This window comes from Falco naumanni, chromosome 16 (genome assembly GCF_017639655.2).
Source record: "Falco naumanni isolate bFalNau1 chromosome 16, bFalNau1.pat, whole genome shotgun sequence".
NCBI lineage: Eukaryota > Metazoa > Chordata > Aves > Falconiformes > Falconidae > Falco > Falco naumanni.
Window position 1 is genome coordinate 8,054,479 of NC_054069.1, and position 18,967 is coordinate 8,073,445.

General features: G+C 40.2%; 1 long non-coding RNA gene across 1 annotated transcript in view; it reads right to left on the reverse strand.

The window, feature by feature from the left end:
* Positions 1-699: 699 nt before the first annotated feature.
* Positions 700-18,967, reverse strand: part of LOC121098307 — a 54,947-nt gene continuing 36,679 nt past the window's right edge. Inside the window, exon 4 of the long non-coding RNA XR_005831237.1 lies at positions 700-14,216. This is a non-coding gene — a long non-coding RNA (uncharacterized LOC121098307). The remainder of the gene's footprint in view (positions 14,217-18,967) is intronic.

Genomic DNA, 18,967 nt, shown 5'->3' on the forward strand with positions numbered 1-18,967 from the left:
GTGAACATTTTTGCCTGTTGTCTATCCATGCCTCACACAACCAGCCCCTCCTGAGGATGCTCTAGGATTGGCTCAATTGCCTTCTGCCCACCATGATGTCTATCTAGACAAATAAGATTTAAAGTGCTACCAAATTTCATGCCTTGACTTCTCATAGGAACAAACGACAACACCAGCTGCCAGACAGGGGAGAACCAGTCTCCCTCATTGTCACTTCTGCAAGGCGCACTGAACAGAAAGCCACACCAAACGTAGCTGAGCTGCATCCAGCGGCACATACATCCAGTTCAGCTCCCTTATGCAGTGTGCAAATTAACACCAGCAAATGAGTTACGCCAGGGTGAATCTGATACACAGCAAAATTACATCCCGCTGTAGAATTCCAAAAAGGTCTTCCACCAGGATAATGAAAACGATACCTCTGCGATGTAGTTTGCCAAAATCCTATTGTTTGTCCTGGTCTGCAACTTTCCTCCACAGCCAGTTCCACAGGCTACCAGAAGAGGGCGATCACATACAGTACTGACGAAAAGGTGAGTTTACCACCAGAATCCGTTTTCCTTTAATGGATTTTTTAAAATAATTTAATTTTGGCCTTTTCCCCTCCATTTCCCACTGGTGACAGAAAAATAGTACGAAAAAAAACCCCTCCTTTCCAAAAATCCCTGTGCCGTGTGAACAAAGCTGCAGTGAGTGAGGTCAGGTGATAACATAGTAGTTTATTGTGGTTTTCGTAGGAAAAAGCGTGGTTGTAAGTTAAATCACATCCAAAAAAATAAAAAAAAGTTAGAAATATTTAGTTCCTGAGACAAAGTAATAATGGAACAAAAAGGAATAATAATAGAAAATAACGGGCCTCTGAGCAGCTTTTATGGACCTGATTCAGGCTCCACACATAAAGCTGCAATGAAGTAGTACAATGCTGAAAAACAGAGCCTGGCTGCAGTAAGCTGGTGCAGAAATCAGACCTACTGGTTTCTTTCTTCATTTTTTGGAGAGAAAAGGCCTTCCAGCACACAGAAGGAACTGAGCAGAAACCTTACCAGTACTACCTGAAGTGGGGAAGAACCCAATCTCTGGATTGGCTCAGACTTCATGTACCCCACTAGCAGTGAAAGTCTTTAAAATATACTGTTAGAGCCAAAGAGAAATCTTAGAATTCAAGGAAAAATCTGGAACTCTAAAAGCCATTAGCAGCCAATGAAGAATTTATCAGCTTTTCCTGCCCAAGGTTGCAGTCTCGTTAGCCAATCTTTAGGTAGTGAGTTGGCTGAAATGAGTTCTCGCTCCTTTTCTGCTGCCCATCACCTGACCCTATGCCCGCTTTCCTAACTCAGGCATGCCAGGACACTGCACAGCAGTCAGATCCCTGCCTTTTCAAACATCCCAAAATGCTCACTGTAGCAGTGCACCCACAAGGTACTCCAGTGCCTTAAAGGCACCTGAAGAATTGCAGTCACGATGACAGAGTGGGCTTTCACTTTGGTTTACAGTTATTTATTTGTTTTGATTTGAGGAGCAGGAATGCCTAATTTAGCAGACGATGGAATAATACAGAAGTGGATCAGGCACCCAAATCCTATAGGATGCCAACCAAATCCCTGTCATAGTCTTTTTCCCCATCCCTTCTAGCATGGCGATGCAATGCATTACCATGCAACAAATGAAAAAAAACCCCACAATCTCTTTAGATATTGTGGGCCAGATTCTCTACTGATCCAAATCAGAACCAAGGAGGGATGTATGCTGATTTAGTCAAGGTGGAGCCCAGGTGCTTCCCCAAAAACCCTAACAAAAAAATGAAACATATTTTCACTGGCTTACTTTCACAGAAGAGAGAAGCCAACTTCAGAAATAATCCAGCCAGACCCCCAGGGAGAAGGAGACAAAAGCAAAAGCAAACCAGGCTCCTTCTGGTGTTCGATGCAGCCGCAGTACAGCCTGGGGGCAGGGGAGTGAGTCTGGCCCAGGAAGGGCTGGGATCTGGGACCCCAGGCTGGACAGGGCACACCCGCTAACCCCTGAACAATCGGATGAGCAATCTTTGTCAGGAACAAAAGACATCTGCTGAGTAAAACACAAACTGACTCAGAACAAGGACAAAGCCAGACAGTATCACATGACGCGCCAGTCTGTTCCAGCAAGATGCCAGGGTCAACGGCAACTAATGCACCCAATAAGTCAAGAGGAATCAATAATGCTAAATAACTCGGTGTCTTCTATATGAAGCAAATCAGCGCAAATGCAGTTAAAACAGGCTCTGCGCTCCACACGCTGCAGACTGAAATCTGATTGAAGTCCATCATGTGACACATCGGCATTGGCAGTCTGAGGTTCCCACAGCTGCAGTAAAATGTCTTTTCAAGCTTGATACATGCATAAGGCAGGTTTGAATATGGATGTTTGTTACCCATCTTTTTTTAGAGACCTAAAATGGGAGGAGAGCAAGGAGACACTGGATTTTTAGAAACAGATACATATTAAACATGCAAAGAGGCTGTTTAATAACAAATCCCACTTCCAAATCACCCCCTCACCATTAAAGTGTATTCCAGCTTCTAAATGCTGTCTGTGCATTTATATGTGTACACTCACACATATGCGTACAAGAAATACATGCCTACCTAAATCATCCGTCAATAACCAAGCCAACAATACAGATGTTGCAAGCATAATGGACTGTGCCATGAGAAAGGTGCGAGCCTAAAATTTGGAAGGATCATCGTTAGGGTCCCTAAAATGCCATTCTGCTCTGTTTAACCTTGGGTCATGTCACTTAGCCCTTCTGTGCCTCAGTTTCCCTTTTGTAAGACAGGGCACCATCACTGCATTCTGCCGCTGGAATGTTATGACATTAGCAAAATAGGACATGCCCTGATGTTACAGTAATGTAGGCCAGGTGAGAACCTACATTGTTGGTGTGAGACAATTATTATTTGGTTTAACCCAATTATTAACAAATCCTTTACTCAAAGTTAATGACAACTCAAGAAAGTATCAAACTCATATTAGCTAATATTTCAACACGTCCTTCTTTTTCTCCATGGCAGACTTGGCATGCAGATGATTTTTCCATCATCCTTACACAAAATGGCTCACTCATTTCAACCTATCTTTCTGAATTGGCAGGTGATATCCTAACTATTGTCCTTAAAGATAACACTAAGAACAAATATCCCTTCCTTATTTGGATTCAAACTCAGATTATATCCCTCAGGGAAGCAAGCTCAGCTCCTCACTTAGTAACTTGTCTGACCACCTGTAATTCAACGCAATAATTCTATCAGCATATACTGAAAAAAATGAACATTGATTTTTCCCTTAATAAATCTCACAAAGCTGTGGAAAGATTACATGCTCCTTGGAAACACCCTAAAAATTCTAAAAATTATTGTGTTCATACTATGGGATTTTTTTAAAACTAATTTTCCTTCTGAAACCATTTGTACCAGTTGAGAAAGAATACAGTATTTAAAAGTTCAATTTTTGATGTTTTAATATCTCATCTTTTATTACTAAAGATGACTATGTGCATCTATCTGTATACATTCAACGGTTCAGTCCACCTTGGCAATTCCTGGAACTATAATGGGAATTTTATTGTTAGATGGCACAGCACTGTAGGCAAAACCACAGTCCAAAATGCATGAATGAATTCTAACCAATTCAAACCAAGAAATACAGCAAAGGGAGGAAATGCAGAGGGAGGCGCTACTCAGGAACCTACATGTAAGAATAACTGAATAGAAGTAATCTGAATCAAGGAGTAACAAAACAGCAGAGCAGCACACATTACTGCTTTCCCTGGTATTACTCTCTCAATCATCTAAAGGGTTCATTTAACCTGTGCCTAAGTGCCTCTGTGGAAGAAAATGCAGATTTTTATGCAAGTACAAATGACTCATCACTTAAGCAGGAGGATCATAACCCAAGTCAGCAATTAAGTTAAAAGTAAAACTGGTAACTTAGATAAGCTGCAAAACATGAGCAAAGATGAGCGTACATCAAAGAGTGAGTGGAAAACACATCCGAAATATGTTAACAAGCACTAGAAAGTCATGTCTTGGCCTGAAAAAGTGTACAGTTCAACACAGAGGCCTGTTAATACCACAGCAACCAAATACAGAAAAACAGATTTCTGCAATCTGCAGTAAAAAACCCTACGGGAGAAAGCATGCGAATGGTGGAGTCCTGCTGTCCAGAGGACAAGGCAGGAAGTGTTGAGATTTCCTCCATTTGATTTCCCACTTCCTCATCAGTTCTGCTCTCAAATATCATGGAGCATGGCTGGCCTTGGTCATTCATACACATTTCTCTACCCCACAAGCAACTGAAATACAGGGCTTTCAGGTAGAGAAAGGCAGACAAACGCTTCTCTATGCTCTAGGCATAATAACGGACAAAATACCACACAGAGGCTTTTATAGAGTAGGAGAAGAGAAGGAATTAGGAAAGCTAACACCAAAGAGGCCCCAACACTCCTCTGAGCTTCGTAAAGCAGCTGGGTGAAGTATTGCAGGATGAACAGCAGTAAGCATAGATATTATTGTTATTATTGATTATATAACATCCCATATTGCTGCATTTTCAATTCACCCACAACCACCTCCTGAAGCACTTACACTGTCACTCTGTTCTTATGTTGCCCTAGTTTCCCAGCTTCCTTCTATCTAGGTAAATATAGAGGCCCCATCTCTGAAGCAGCTGAGTACCTATTATATCCTGCTGTTTCTCCCTCGCACTTATCCTATTATGCTATTACAGCTGGTGTAGGGTTGTGTGTTTTCTATTTTGTGACATAATATTGTGGACCCAATTCCACCATCACTAACACACCAGCACACAGGAGTGCTGGTAAGAGCACTTCATGTGGTAGAAGTCAGGGCTACAAATGGTTAGACTGCTATCACTTGGTGGGAATCAGGATCAGCTCATTCCCTCAGATACTGTTACGCCTTCCATTTATGTATAGATTACCATTGTATATATAAAGACAGTACCAGCCTAAAATAACAACCATAGCAAATACAGCCACTTAATATGTGCAAATAGAGACAACCTGGATGCATGTCAGAATGAATGACCTCTCTCTCTGCCTTTTAAGCAGAGGAATGTATTGGGACTACTGTTCTTCTCGGCTCCTTCCACCTTCTGCAGCTGAAGGTACTGGAGCCCTGACCAGCAAAATGGGAAGTGTGTGGTGCCAGTGGTATATGGGTTTTCCCCTTCTCCTGGACTCTTTGTGCAGGGGAATTTTTGTGACCTTTTTTCCTTAAAATCTCCGCTGACATTTTCGTTCTTGGAATGAAGTGAAAGTGACCCTCTGGGATGCTCTGCAGTGGTCACTGTGTCCAGCAGCAGTTTGTTGCACCATTTTGAGCCGGTGTTCAAGAGGGGTTTGAGCCTATGTACATCGGGCCCAGTACACTGTGGATGGAGAACAGCTGATCAGGAGGAGCTCCAAGCCAGATTTAAAAGCTTTGAAAAGAGATGGGATTTAGCAATTCAGAGAGAGTTCTCCACTACAATAGCAATGTAATTTTTAAGCCCAAGCTGCTGTTTCCTTGACATCAGGTCATATAGGACAAAAAAGTAACTCACAGCACACTGGATACCTGGATGTAGCAGCTACAAAAGCAAACAATGGAAAACCAAAGAAGGTTGTATACCTGTGAGCACAGGTACAATATGCAACAGGGGAGGAGGACTGAGCAGAGATGCAGGATCTGGTGACAGAGAAGGCTTTAGCCTGTCATCTCTGCCTGAACAAAATACAGTGCAAGCAATGAGTATGGCCTGCAAAATTACCACACAGTCCCTGTGACCCACTCCATAAATATACAGGGCTTATTATTTCTATTATTACACATGTAGAAGGTACCAAGCATGACTGGGTGGTAATTTAATAAACGCAGTATCAACAAAGAGTGAAAACTTTGAAAGCAACGGGAATGAATCCCCTCAAATTAACAACATCTTCTGAGCCTGAGCTGAAGCGTACATCATTTTTTAAGAACAGAGTAGGTTCCTAAATCTCTTTTCAAATCGCTGCTTTCAGGGAGGTCACAGAAAAGCCACTGCAGTGCTACCACACCCAGGTCTCAGCTGCTTCGATTCCAAGCCTTGGCAACAAGAACAAAGTTCCTAGACCAAGACTGACAACATAGGGACAAGGAATTACAAGCACAATTCTATCCAATTCAGAACTATCAAATGATTGCAAAAGTAGTACAATTATCAATTAGTTAAGGTCTTTTGTCAAAATCTTCATTTTTTTAATAAGGACTACAATGAGAATCTCATTTGTATTGCAAATCTTATGTTGTATCCATTATTTCCTGTTATGGTTATAGCTAACCTGCTTATCAGGAAAAAAAATTAAAAATATGCAAGTAGATTAAGAGCAAATTCTGCTTTTGGGTTCCTTCTCCTTCTCTGGCTTTTAAAACCGGTTGCTCTCATCTGTCTCCAGTGCCACTGAAACAGGGAAGTTGATCAACAAGGCTAGTTCTTAATTCTGAGGAATATGGAAGCTACTCAGCCAAAGGGGATCAGGAGAGCATTAGAAAAAAACATAAAGAGGAAGAAGGGACATTTGTGATACTCAGGTGCTTTTGCCCAAATCAGCACCATCCCTGAGCTCTGAGGATTATCTGCACTGAGATCATTCCGTAAACTAAATAAAACAATAAGAAAGTCCTTCACCATTTCAGTTAAGTGAATTAACCACCATCTGTCTGGACCAGACTAACTCAGGGAACAAGCTAAGGTATTCCTGTATCTCTTCCTATGAATGGTCTTGAGGACTAAACCAAAATGGGCTCAACTCTGTAGGAAAACTCAATAGGAAATGAATGCTGGTGACCTGACAATGACTTCCCTGGCACAGCTGAAGTAGGCTCACTAAGTAACAGTGATGCAAAATGCAGTATCACTTTACTGAGAAGTATTCCAAAGAGTCCAGTGCATGTTAAAGTAATGAGATTATCTCAGGGAGGTCACTTTTGTCTACTGTACCATTTTGGTGGCTAATTTCAGCCAGCAGCTTCTTGTTTAGAGGGGTGAAAACCCCACTCTAAATAAGTAGATATAGGATAATCCACATATTAGGAAGAATTTGATTCAAAATCCATTGGAGCTCCCTGAAAGACTCCTACCAGCTTGTTGGCTGTTGAACCAGCTTCCATGAAGTTAAAGCTTTCTCAGATAAGACTCTTTAAGAGGGATATTTTTTTTTTTAGTAAAGACTGCCTTGATTTGACCAAGATTCAACTGATGCAGAAGATGTTAAATCTCGTGTTATTTTATTCAGAACAGTCCTATTGGCACCAGTGACACATACGGGAAGCAGAGTCATTCCCCTCAATCATCCCATAAACCAGAATGTCAGCTGTGTTCAGTCATGATTTTCAACCATGCCATCCTGGGTGAGGATCCAGCCCAACACTCTTATGGTGTAATGCTGCTGAATTTTTGACACAAACTATGTAATCCTACTGAGACATCACAGCTTAACAACTTGTACCTTTACAGAGATCTTGACATAAATTTCCCACTCTCTGCTTTCGGTTTGCACTTCTTGCCAGAGTCAGTCAACCATTCACTAAAGCCAAAATCAGTTCCCAACAAACACACCAAGCTTTGGACTTCACTGAATCAAGAACAGACTCATAACTTACAGTAATTTCATAACCTGAGCATCTTGTGTTGTGTTCAACAGTTCATGTGGCAAGCACAGACATGTCAACTGAGGAGCAAACTTTGCACTTCATTTTAACTGAAAGATTCAGTAATAGTACAATGAAGAATGTGTTTATAAAACTCCTGCTTGGTGAAAGAGCAGAGATTTTAAACCTACTAAGGCAAATGCCAGTTTGCACATCTATCCCGTCTCTTTTTAATTCTTTCTTTATTTTCAAATTCCCTACAACTTTTAAGGGGGTGGGGGGGATGTTGTGTGTTACTGTGATCCACTGTCCACAATATCATGCATTCCTTTGCAACCACTCTAACATCCTTGGTTTACAGCCTGTAGTGGAGAATCCCACTGAATTGAAATGATGTTACAATGAGAGACAAAGCAGTCAGAGATGAGAATTAGGTTTACTGTTTCTATTTCTCTTGTAATAAAACCAGTTGTCATCATAATCAATGCCCATCTTTATAGTGGGTTAGTCCATGAAGACATCTAAAGGCACCTCTTCATTTCTTACAGTCAGCCTGTAATGTCACAGAAACAAAATTATACATAGAGTTCACAAGCTTTCACCTACAAACATGTAGCCTAAGGCTTTTTAGCTTGCTAGTTTGTCATAGCTACCTGGACTGCACCCAGGACCTCTGAAGTTACAGCAACAATTCTTTACAGCCTGAGCTGTGGAATCAAAGTCTAAGTGCCAAGACAGACCCAGTTCCTCTGCGATCTGGACACTCCAGGGATGCACAACAGACACTGACCGGCAAACTATACCCTTTTCTGAACAGCAGAGACTGGCCTGGGGCATGTCTGTTGAGCTCCCACTAATTATGATGACAACAGTGTTGTCTAGAACACACTAGCTTGACCTAGAGTTGGGAGGCTTCAAGAAAGTCTCCATTAGCAGCATTGTGTCACATATCTGAGCTAAGTCTGAAAGACCTATTATCCCTCTATATCTCTGCATTGCTCCAGGGACAGAGATCAGCTCAGGACCTAAAAAATATAATGCCACATTAACCTGGCATAATTAGCTTCTGCATCAGCCAGGCTGGTCCTGCTCTAAGCATCTGAACTAACCCATCTGCAGTTTGTTCTCTATACATCACAAATACCCACTGAGTGGAACAGCCAGCTGGTGAGTTCAGGGGCCAGATCCAGTTCACAAGGCAGAAAATCTGGTCTCTGGGGAGGCTGGCTGATCAACAGGCCAGACAAACTAGTATTTCTGTGTGCCTGCTTAAGTGCGTGAAAGGGCAAGACGCAGGTCAGCAGCACTTACTAAGCTGCCAGTAAAACGAGGCACACATCAGATGCATACCAGTGGGTTACACAAACATGTGTTCACTCACATGTAGTTTCAATGACTTTAACCGGACCATTCACGTAAGCACAGTCACACACGTGCAGAAGTACCTGTAGGATTACAGAACAATTCTGTGCATAGCCGGCGCCTATATGATCTGTACATTAAGGGAAAGATTAGCATTTGATGTCTGTTTCAAATTGTAAGCAGCCCTGCTGCAATTAATCCCAGCTTGGTTGATAAATCATACTACTACACTGAAATGACAACATGCATTCTGGGAAACTAACACTGTCATCTTTAGCCACAACAAGTTTATTTTAAACCTCAGAACAATGAAGGTTTGTCACTGAGTCCCTTGTCTGATTTACTCTTTGGAATGCAGCTTTCTAAAAAGTAAGAAGCAGACAGCCCAACAGATCATTTACCAGGGTTTAGATTTTTCTAAACCAGCCTTCTGGTTGGAGGCTTCCAAAACAGTGATCTGTGTCCTCAGAAACAACATATTGTGTTAACGAATAAAACTATCAGGTCGATATATGGAATGTAAATATTAAAGAACACTCATTCATCAGCACTCAAGGAAGAGGGTATATGCCTTGTGATGAGTTACCTTTCCATACATATTTAACTGCTGAACACTTACAACATGATTTTACTAACCGCTGAATTAAAATATATACTGGATTAATTACTGCCTTTGAAGTAATGCTGGCATTTCTTCAAATCTCTCTCTCCCCATTCAGTTTTTCCTTTTATAGTATTTTACCCACTTTACCCACAATAGTTAAGTCCATCCTGGAAAGTATATAAACCTAAGTAATCATCTTAAATCAAGTGAAATGACACATAAATACTTATTTTTATTCCAACATTTTTTAAAACTTTATCAAAACTGAACCCTTTCTCCCTTTCTTTGCAAGAAGATGTATATATATATATATATATATATATATCTATATATCTCCCCCAGGATTTAACTAACCTATTATAGCTTTAAACAGATTAATATATTACTGAAAAACTCCTGATCAGATTTTGCTTTAAATTAAGGTCTTAGTTTTTATCACAGGCTTATACCAAATCCACTGCTAAAAACTGGCAAATAATATTTCCTTTCGCACAGTTTCTTCAGGTTTAAAAGGAAAAAAAAAAAAAAGGCTATAAGGGCAGCTATTACAATGAAGAAATGTTCCATGATCTAGACTTATTCCTAAAGCCTGTCTTTATGTCAGAAACATGAGATTTGTACAGCTGAATTCTCCCAGAAAGCTAGATCCAAACACTTTGCTCAAGAAGCATAGGCCTATCATCAAAGACAGACTGAGGGGTGTGACTTATACCAGCTGCAGCTCGAAAAAAAAAGTCAATCTGACAGATGCAGTCTTGTTGTGAGATCCCTTCTTCTTCCCCATCACAGGTTTGTCACATGTAGGCACTGTGAGGACTGTGCCCCTATATTGTGTGGGAAAAAAGCAGTAGTCCCACCAGCCAGAGAAGTGTGGGCAGAAGGCAGCTTCTGCAGCTCCAGGTATTGGGAATTTAGTAGATATGGATAATGATATGGATCATGTAAGAGAAAGACTAAGCAAGTTTCTTCCTGTAGGAGCCACAAACCTGCAACTTGTCCTATAAGATCTTTAACAGAGATTCTTTCAGACATTCAGTGTTTGGTAGATTATTTATTCTACCAGATATTAATATGTTGCCTGATAATTCAAAGATGGAACACATGCAGTAATTAAAAAGAAAAAAAAATCCAAAAAAGAAACAATAAAATATAAAATATGTAAATAGAAAATGCATATTTCTCAGATAGGCAGATGGGGCAGTGTGGCATTTGCACACAAGGCAGATTTCAGGACCTTTAGATATGAGAATACTCTCCAAGGAGAAAAAAAGAAATTTGATTGAACAGGTATATTACTCCACCCAATGTTCTGACCCCTTCTTGGCTTGGCCTCAGTCTATGGTATCTCCACAGCCCTGGCCCAGCCAGCCTCCCACGACAGAGCCCATGACAGCATCAGCTGGTCATCCATCTACCATGTTCCACCAACCTGGAGCCTAAGGAATGGCAGACCTCCACAACAATTTTGCCTCACTTCTGCAGGTGCAGCTGGGGAGTTACCCTCTACCCAGATCCCACCTCAGCATGCCCCAGTAGTTGGTAAGTATTAGTCTGAATTACTCTCTTATACCAGAGATGAGGCTGCTTCTAATGGATTTGCCTAACATCACGCACAGCAATAACAAGCTGCCAGTAGAAAAGGTGGCACTACATACAAGTTCAGTGCTGATGGGTAAAAACTTTAACAGGCCACATTTCCTGCTCCTTCCACTGGCCTGAGTTAATGGGTTTGGATGTTCATAATTCCCCAGCATCAGGCCACCTACATCCACCAAATCATAGGATAATTCAGGTTGGAAAGGACCTTGGGAGGTCTCTAGTCCAGCCTCCTGCTCAATGCAGGTTAGCTCTGACATCAAATCAAGTTACGCAGGGCTTTATCCAGTCCCTCATCGACTTCGTTGCCTTCAGCAAGACATAATCCTCTACCGGTAATCACCACCACTATTTGATTCCCATTGCCCACTGTGTCTTGCAGAATCTTAATGCCAACTGGGCATTTTTCAGAGCTGCAGCTTGTACCTATAGCTTACCTATTGTTTATACAGAATTCAAAATTTATAACAAGAATAAATTAAATCACTTGATATGATGTCCTGACTCAAGCAGTTTATCAGCTTCTTTCACAAAAAAACAAGCAAAACAAGAAAGTTAAACAAATGAGGGAAGAACCACCATGGTTACAGTGAAAATACCACACAGTTCATTAGATACGTGCCCACAGACTAGCTAATCTCTCTACGGCCTTGACAAATATGCAGATACATTAGAAGAATAAATCATTTCAAGGTGTCAATACTGAAGAAGTGAGGGTTTAGGAGGGATTTGCATGTTGAGAAGGTGATGACTTGGCAAAGACTGGAAGAATTTTCTATACACAGGCAGGAATATGAACCAGAGATGGATATCAAGGTAGGTATCATCAGCAGACTGGAGGGAGATACAACCAGAACCAAATTCTGAGGTAAACTCTGTAGGAAGAACATGACTTTATGCAACTGGTTTATGGCACTCTCAGCATTTAAACCTAATGTTGACACATTTCTTAGGTATCCGGGGCCAGATCACTCCTACATTCAGTGTCCTCTCAGCTAATTATACGTTCTCTCTGCACAACGTATTATCAAGCTTCTTAATCTCATCCCTTTATCATTTCACCAAGTGATACAGGATGAAGCTGGACAATACAATGAAAACCTGTGAGGGACAGGAAAATTAACTGGCAGAGCTTGATTTTTGCTTTGATAAAAGCCTGAACAGGCCTCCAAACTTACAGAAATGAGTGCACATTCTGTAGCAACTGAAAAAGTAGACCAGGACCTACAAGGTGACAAGTGCCTTCCATTAGACTTCAGTCCCCTCTTAAAGCGTGGAAAAAAATGTTGGAAAACCAAAGGAACAAGTGGCAGGTGGAAACATAATCTGTGTATGTCCTCTTCAAACCTGTAACTCAGACCCAGGTTAAGTTCTTCATCATAGTCAAAGTCAATATAAAGAAATAAAATAACATCCACGATTTTCAGCACAATGCACAGCACTTCCACACTTGACTACACTGGTTCATAAATAAATGAAAGTGGAAATCCCACACACATGTTGGAGAAAGCAGTTGCGTAGATTTCAAGCTGAAACTCAACAAAACTGAAGTTACACCACACATAGTTTTCCTACTGAAATCATCTTGTGGCAAACTGAAACCCTGCAAAGTTGAAATGATGTTCTGAAATCTGAATTAAGACTGATGTTTGAGCACATGAGGCACATCAAAATACAGCAATTGCCCTGAGTTAGAAAGAAATCAACAATTATGAAAAAAATATTTTTTTCTTTCTTGCCAATATTGTTGAACAAGAAAACATACAAGTTTTCTGTTGTGCTAACATACTAATGGCTTTCAAAGTTCTGTTTTTGTTAAAGTATGTCACCTGTTTTGAATAATGAAGAATGAAAGCTGCCAGCATAAAACTGTCTCAGCCTCAGGGAAGATCAGACCAAGCAGGACAGAGTCCCTGACAGTTTTACACAACTTCAATCTGCCTCACATCCTGCAGTTGAAGCAGATCTCCAATTGATGCTGAACATTGCAGCAGTTTTCATCAGGAAAGGGCCTGTCCCCTTACACTCTCTGTATTCAGAATCTTTCAACAGACATAGTTAACCACAGATTTGCACTGATTTACTGAAAACCAACATAATCTTACCTATTAGAAGAATAATTGCCTGGCTAGTCTTTCACTCCACACTTCCTTCCCAGCTTCCCATGGCTAAACGAGTCCCTCCAAGCAGGCTTTTCCCAGTGGAAGATAATGTGTTCTTCCATGTCTTATTTCAGATGTTTTCACTTTTAACAGGGATGTAACCATCCTATTTTCTGCCTGTCAAGCTGAAATCGCTTTGCTCCTATTGAATAATACCTAACTCTATAAAGAAGCATATGGAAACCAGCGACAAACCCTGGGAAACATGCCGCCCATGGCATGCAAAGCCTACCTGGATACAAAATTCATTGCAATGGCTTGGTTCTGGTGTTTTGTTAACATAAAAGACCAGTAAATGCAGTGGGTTACCTAATCAGTGATTTAAAGTGATACTGCTCTACCTATGTGCACCTCAGGTGGTAACAGGATATGGATTTGGAATTAGTAAAAGGTCAATAATCCAATGGTTCAGCTTTTCCTGACATGACTCGCTAAAGGGTAGTTCTTGCATTTTGGACTATATAAACCCGCCATATTCATAAGCGTGTAATGTCACACAGGCCAGTGGCAGGGTGTGAAAGAACACACTGGGGGGTACAAGAACCTGCCTTCTGATTCATTAGAAAACTGTAATGAGAAAATTTATATGTGTGAGAAGCAAGCACTTCTAAGGACTCACCAGCGAAGCTCCAGCCAGGGAAAAAGTGATACTTGCCTGAAACCTCAACGTGGGATGGAATCTCTGGAGAAGAGGCAGTAGGTGAGATCCTCTGCTTGTGTCTTGCATGGGTATTTCATGGAGACTCCTGGCCCTGACACTTACCTTCAGAAGAATCCAGATGACCCTTTCCCTTTGTTGTTTATATGCAATTCCCACTGAAGTTACTCCTATAGGGGCAGGTGGGGAAAGAAAGAGAAATTTATTCCTATGTAGAGCCGGACTATAATGGTTGTGCTTCACTGAAATCCCCCAGGGAAAAGTTAAGTAGGTGCCTGGGTCTTAAGATGATACTGTACACAGAGCACTTCAACCTCAGATTACAGAATGGATGTGGCAGGAAAAAAAAAGCCTTTTTATTTTCTAATATTAAAAACCACATGAACATAAGTTGTCTTGATAAATAAGGAGATAAAATTCATTTTACAAATTAAACACCAAGTGAAGTTTTCCCTTTGCTACCTGAAACAGTTCTCTCTTAATCCAAAGGCTGTAACAGTTCTCCAGTCAATCCCCCTGAATCACTCTTTTTGCTCTGATGCAGCAAAATACACACATCTGTGGGGCCAACCATTTCTGTCTTTGCTCTGAATAAACTTCTTTTTCCTCTCAGGTAGACCTAGTGTTGCAGCTACCACCACCACATTCTGACTGACACTGTGGAATGTCCAGACATGCAAAATTCCACCCCAGTTTTTTTGGAGAGATTAATATTTCCCTATCCAGACCTACCTAAAGCAAGCACATGAAGTTATTAAAATATTTATTACCAAATTCTGGAAGGTCAGGCTGATATCACTCCTACAAGCATGGGTCCAGAGTAATGACTGAAAGTCAGGATTTAACCCATATGTTTGCAATCAGCATAAAGTCACTCAATGGGCATCTATCATCAGAAGTGTAAAATGAGAGCTTTGCATGCATAGCTCTCACTGTAAGATAAGGCCACAGTCTCAAAAAGCAAAGAAGTGAGCCAGGCCTGATTCTGATGCTGCATCAGTATTCAGCTGTGGTTTCAGTGGGACAGCTCAGTATTTACACTGGAGTAAGGAAAATCAGGATTAGGCACGATCTGTCTCAGAGAGTCAAGCGACCAGAATTGCTCTACACATGTGAGTCCTCTTCCCCATTTCTTTAATCTCTTACACATTCCAGGTTTTCCATTCAGCTCCAATGACAAAAGATTTTACAAAATGACAGTCCAGATTGAGAGAACAGAAATGACAACCTATGACAAAAGAAATACCAAACTTTTATCAACGATAAGTGCTCCTTCCACACAGACACTGGTCTGCAATGGTAAATACAAGGCAGATGTTGAATGGAAATTAAACATTGTGCTCCCAGGGTGGCCTCAGATGCATTCAGAGTTTGACTTAAAACAAGGCCGGAGTTCTTTCATCATTTCTTCAAAAAGTTTCAATTCTAAAGATATTCCAAACAAACACATAATTGACCTAGAACTTGACAATGCTAGACAATATATATGTGTAAAAAGGACTAATGCAAAGAATAAAAGGCAAAGCAAGTTGTCTTGTAGGAGGGACTAAGAGAATTTGTTCATTAAATCACTTCTATTCCAGCGTTCTGAGAGTTAGAAGTGAATTCAGGTGAAATACCTTTTCCTGTATCTTTCAAAGTAAATTCACAACAAACATTTATCATTTGGAAGACTCTGACAACTAGATATTCCTAAACATAACCTAAACAGGACCCTAACTATTCAGCAGCTTAAGGAGTTTTTCTCTGCAAGCTTTTTTAAGACTTAAGCCGTATATAAGTCTGTGAAAGCATTCTGCCTGTTATTATTAGACATGATAAAATAGCAGTAGATTTTTGCAATGACTTAGATATTCAGACTCAAGAAGCACATATTTGAACAGTCTGTAGTGTTTTCTTTTTATAATTTCTGATAAGATAATAGCTCAGTCAAAATAATGTAATACTAGACTTTTGAAAATTAAATCCCCAAACTGCTAAATATTCTGTACAGTTAGGAGAGTAAGCATAAACTTAAGAGTTGAAAAAACACTCATATTTACAAAAACAGTTGAAAGCATAAACCAAATTGCATTTGCTCGTCTTTTACTTTGTTAGATTTTTTAAAAACAAAAAAATATTGAAAGTGAAATTACTAGATTATTTACAACTTGAATATGTAAATATCTTTGCACTCTTCTTGGAAGCCATGTTTTAGAAATAATTTCCTTTTCTAAACAATTTAATCTCAAACACAGTAAAACAAAAAAAACTTTTGAGGCCATAACTTTGTAACCTCCCTAAAGTTTTGAACACCGGAAAAGCTGGCCTGTTCACACAAGACAATCAAACACATACCTAAATGTCAAGTAAAGTCTTGTATATATATTTTTTCCCCCATGAAAGGAAGAAATTGTGACAAGATTTTACTTTTAGATGACCTGGCGAACTAGCACTTTCTGGCACAAGCAGGACAGTCATTACCCCTTCATTTCCCAGTACAAGATTCAATCGTCTGAAACAGAAACCTCATTCTACCCTGAGATATTTTCAAATAAAACCAAGGTGCAAACAGTCTCTCTGGCCTTTTTAAAAATCATTTTCAATTGCTTTAAACCATAAAAAGATGGATGGATGGATGAATGAATGGACAGCTAGAGAAATGCTTTCAGTCATGCTTCCCCCCCACCCCCCCCCACCCCGCCTTAAAATTGAAAAGCATCAGTATCCAAATAGCAACAGGAAATTTTTACCTTGTGGCTAAATAGCTCACTGTTCATTTTGCAGCTGCCTCTATTTTTTGCTGGGCAAAACACCAATACAAAAGTCTTTCCTAAGAAACCAAGCTTTTGACATAAGGGCAGCGACAAACGCAAACCTACAAAGAATTTTTCCCCCATCCCGTCGTTATAATTCCTAATTTTGTGGGATGTATTGCTGGGCTGTTTATCATAACAGTGTGCAATAAAAAGGACGACTAACTCTTGCAATTTTCTCCCTACTCCTCCCCTTGACAGGGGCCACTGATAGGGAAAGAGGCTCGGAAAAGCAGAGCAGTGAAAGGCTAAGAAACAATAGGCAACCATGGCTTTGACAATGCAGCCCTGAACCCTTTTTGCTCCCGCTGTGACACTTGCATTCAAGAGCAAGGGCGGCTGCCATCATAAGAATGGACAATGGCATGAGGAATACAAGCGAGAGGGGGGATAAAAAAAAAAGGAAATCAGATGAATTCAGAGCTAAGATGGCAGAGCTCTCACCTTTTCCGCTTTTTTCGAGTAATCTGGATGGAGACGTCCCGCAGAGAAGAGATAAAAAGGGTGTGCTGAACTGTTGGATGGTTCTGAAGACTTCTGCATTTGCAAACGCATTTTAGAACTATTTGTAGGGGTATATATGCTGCATGCCATCTCTCTGTCTCTGTCTCTCTCTCTCTCTCTGTGTCTCTCTCTCTTCTGTTTTATGTCCTGCTATCTCCATCACACACCTCTAATAGTATGAAGACTTTCTGCCCATGTAAGTAAGTGAGAGTGTGTGTTCCTTAATGTTTGAATCAAGACACACGTCTGCATGCATTTCTAATCTAAGGAGCCTATAGCAGTTACTACAACTATCAATTAGTCAGCAATAGCTTGAGATCCCCATGTGTCTGGATGAACAAAGGTGAGAAACACATGCAAATAGTACTACAGCACCTGGGTCACGTACAGTAACTTAGCTAGCAACAAATAATTGCATCTGTTTCTGCCTTTTTGATGCTTCTTGCTCATTGTTATGTAAAGTTACAGGTTATTAATGTGAATAGTAACACAATTAGACATGGCATTGTATATTTTCATTTGAACAACACAATAAAAGGAAATTAAGCTTAACTAGATGGAAATAAATGGTGACTTAAAGGCTTTAAACGAAAATATTCTCGGATCTGTAGCAGTGCTTCCATTTTTTGATCAATTGTTCCTGAAGTAAAGATGCAAATTATGTAGATGTATTTGGTCATTTCATATATATTAGGTAAGAAACTGATTATTCCAGAGGAGACAGAGTGGATGCCTAGTTTCCTGAAGTTATGTCCCTAAAGAGGGTAAGCTAAATCTGTTATTATTTTTTTACTTCAGCGACTGTTACTTTTAAGATAATTTTAAGGGTGTTTTCTCAGATGTTTTAGACTTAAGGCAAACAAGAAGAAAGATACAGTACCTTTTACTTTCTCCTTCTTCTTAACCTCACAAAATGAGCCTTACCTTTAAAAACTGTCAGAGTCAGAATGGACTAAACAAAATTAAAAATGCCCTGAACAAAATCAAAAACAATAAAAGGAAAAAGCTCCAAAATCCAGCACCACCCTGACTCCACCACAAGACAGAGCTAGGTTGCTATCCATGAGCAGAGAGCATTTCAAAGGTGACAACACGGTCTGTGGACAATGTTATTTACACAGATTTTGTAAGAGCAACTACGGCTCCAAACTGTAATTTAATTTGCAGAAATTATACCCCACGTTTCAAAGTGCAGGAAGCTCTAAAAATCAAGCAGTCTGACAGAAAGAGTTTGTTGCTGAGAAGTAAGCATTTTTTCCTCATGTATAATATGCTTAGAGTCCTGCAAGGATGTATGCTGCATAACCCTCTATCGTTAGCTCTCTTTCTACTTATATCGGTTTCTATGGGAGGTTAATTAGTGACACCAAAGGAAAAACATTCATCCCAATTTTGGGTGCCAAGAAACTATCAATTTTATTTAGCTTTAGACAGCATAAAGAACAAAAAATCTTAAATTTAAAACAACAGAAATATCTCCTTAAAGAAATAACTCCCCGTCTCCCTCACCTTTTAAGAACAGCCTAGCAGCTAGAAGATTACAGCCAGCCACTGCTAACAACATAGAAGGTGCTCGCAATGAAGCAAAATTAAAGAAAAGCTGCAGTAAAACAACGTCT